Below are 3,290 nucleotides of genomic sequence, written 5' to 3'. Positions count from 1 at the left end.
CACGGGTGGCCCAAACTGCCTGGGGACCCGTTTATGGAGCCCCGTCCAAGGCAAAGGGGCTCAGACGCGGCCTCCGGCTGCGGAGGAGCCATTTGGCTCAGCCCTCAGCCCTGAAGCCCCATGGTGATGCGTAATGGATGTCCCGTGCCCTCCCCTGCAGACACAGATCAGGGCTGAGCCAGGCAGGACCGGGCGCGTGGCCTTCCCATGCTGGGCCTGGAGGAGGACACGGGGTCATGGCAGCATGGCGTGCCCCAAAACCGCCCCCAGCACTTGCCGACCCATGCCTGGGTCCTGGGAGCCAAAGAGGAACATCTGCGTCCCTTTCGCGGCCAGGGCAGGGAGGGGGTGGCAGCCAACATGTTTTTGGGTTGAGCTACAAAAAGCTTGAAGTTTGGGCAAGGAGATTTTCTGAGAGTTACTTTTTCCTCCCAGGCAGGAGGAAACGCTCGCTCAACCACAGTGGGTGGGAAATGGCAGATGGAGATGTCGCTGGGCTCTGGCTATCACCTGAAGCATCCAGAAAGACCGGGAGAGGCAAACTGGGGACTCTGCGGGACCGTGGGCCCCACTGTACTCCCGCTGGTGGGAGATTTACTGGCCCAAGCTTGGCTTTGCCACAACTTCCAGGCAGTTTCCCGCTCACTCCGATGGCAGGGAACGGCACAGCTCAGGGGTCGCATGGGCAGGACGGCTTCGGCTGTGATTTTTAGAGCTGACCTGTTCCTGGGAGGATAACTGCAATGCATGTGGGTAAGAATTTGCTCGGTGGATAGAGAGCTAATATGAATTTTTACTACTATTATTGCTAACAATAAATACCACAGTGCTGTGGAGTGATGTTTATATTTGTGAGCTGGCAGCATATCAGTCATAGTTCATAATCCTTAGGGGTAGTAAGTTGTTTCATCATAGCGCTGTCTTCATAATAGCGGTCCCTTGGGATTTATGATTATTCTCTTCTTTTCCTCTTTTGGGCTCAGTTCCTGCTACTAAAAGAGGTTTTTTGCTTCAAAACCTGTAAAACCTCCCTTGTCCTGCAACACTGCCCAGAGCTCTGCAGTGCAAGGTGACTCTTGGCTTCCAACAGGACAGACACCTTTGGGTTTCTTCTCCCTGCCCCTTCAGAGTTGGGGATGGGCCATAACAGGGGACAGGTCACCAGACGGAGACCAGCACTCTGGTCCAGTGTCCCTTTGGAGGGGCCTGTCCAGGCTGTGCTGTCCGCATTTGGCTCAGGAAAGGGTTTTTCTCCTGGCTGATTGGACCCAGACCTCAGAAATTCGGCAGCTCCCTCTGCGGCAGGGTGTGTGGACCATGGACCAGGACTCCCCGACATCGCACCCAGCTGAGGCCAGCGGTCTGAGACATGGGGGCTGCACTCCCTCTGCCCAGGAGCAGCTGCTTGGGGACCGAAACGCTGCAGGTGAACCCCAGATCATCAGGCTCAGCACAGCGGTGGCTGAGCAAAGGTGTCCTGGTCACAGAATCCCAGAACGGTTTAGGTGGGAAGGGACCTTCCAAGGCCATCTAGTCCAACCTCCTGCCATGAGCAGGGACATCCCCAACTCGAGCAGGTTGCTCAGAGCCCCGTCCAACCTGACCTGGGATGTTTCCAGGGATGGAAATGCATAGGCAGTGGAAGCAGGGACAGGTATCCTGAGATGAGTACAGGGATGCTGCCCAGTTGTGTAGGGATGGGGTCAGGAGGGCCAAGGCATGGCAGGAGCTGAACTTGGCAAGGGATGCAAAGAACAATAAGGGGTTCTATAGGGCTGTCAGCTGGAAAAGGAAGGTCAAAGAAAGTGTAACCCCCGCCTCTGATAAGCAAGACTGGCAAACAGGTAACAACGAATGAGGAGAAGGCTCAGGTGCTCAATGGCTTCTTTGCCTCAGTCTTCACTGGCAGGTTCTCTTCCCCACCCCCTCCCGGGGATGGCCTTGCCTCAGTCTTCACTAGCAGTGTCTCTTCCCACACCTCTCGAGGGGATGCCCTGCAAGACAGGGACTGGAGGGGCAAAGTCCCTCCCACGGTAAGAGAAGATCAGGTTTGAGACCACCTGAGGAACCTGAACATGCACATGGCAGGGGTTTGGACTAGATGGCCTTGAAAAGTGCCTTCCAACCCAAACTATTCTATGATTCTAGGTGATGTCCTGCCATTGCCCTCTGCAACAGTACTTGCCTTCAGCTAACATGAAATCTTTTGCAGTAGGCACCCTGGAGAAATTCTGCCCTCTTTTTACAACTGTGTTACCTGTTTCTAGCAGACAAGATACTGCTATACAGAAAAACATCTTTTTGTTAGTCTGCAGAGCATGGCCTTGTTCCAAATACAGATAAATTTAATCTCAATTCAATGAATCTCATCTCCACCATCACTCGGTTATTTCTGAGCAATACTCAGCCCTTTGTCTACATTGCCGGTGTCTCCTGGCTTTGCCTCTTCCTCCTCTGGAGCTTGCAAATGCGTTACCAACCACACCTGCTCGCCACGCAGCCGGCAGAGCCAGCACTGAAAGCATTCGTTTTCCTAATTCATAAATAACCACTGCTAAATATAAAGTGTTCCTCTCTCCCCCTTTCCGACATGCCAAGGCAAAGTGCTCTCACAGCCCCCACTCGCGCTCATGCTGGCAGGCAGCAGATGTGTCTCCATCAAACGGAGAACCTCGGCAGAAATTTTGCACGAAGACTTTATAAACACCCTTGCGGTGGAGGTGGAGGTGTGGTTTTTCCACGCTGTGTGCGTGAGCTGTCAGACTGAGCGCTGGTCTCCCTCCAGGCTGCAGGAAGACGGTTTATTATTTGCAAATATCTGAAAGCTGTTTTTGAAAAGATGGAAAGGATTTAGAGACGTGTTTGGTAACAAAGCAGAGCGGCACAGAGCCCTGGCTGACTGGTGAGAAATGTTCCCTGTGTGCGCGACGGAGAGGGAACGAGTGCTTCGGGGCAGCGTTTGTGCTGTTTCCTCCCCGCCCGAGCTGGTCGGATGCTCCTGCGTGGCAGCTGCTTGGCTTCGCAGAGAGGACGAGGTCGGGCTGCAGACGGCCGCTCCGCTGCATCCCTCTGTGGGGTGATGGGGATGCCAGGGAGGACGGTCGCGCCGGGGCGAAGCAGCAAGGCAGAGCACGAGCCGCCCTCGTCCCGTGCAGACCCAGTCACCCAGGTCCGGCAGGACCGAGGCAGTCGCAGGAACCGAGCCCTGGCTCTCTGCCTGGTTGGTGTTTTTGAAGGCGTACCTGGAAGCCTTGCAGTGCAGAACGAGAGATGGGAGACAGCCGAAAGCT

This window comes from Phaethon lepturus, unplaced genomic scaffold (assembly GCF_000687285.1).
Source record: "Phaethon lepturus isolate BGI_N335 unplaced genomic scaffold, ASM68728v1 scaffold19373, whole genome shotgun sequence".
In the NCBI taxonomy this organism is placed as follows: Eukaryota; Metazoa; Chordata; class Aves; order Phaethontiformes; family Phaethontidae; genus Phaethon; species Phaethon lepturus.
This window is presented reverse-complemented; position numbering follows the sequence as displayed.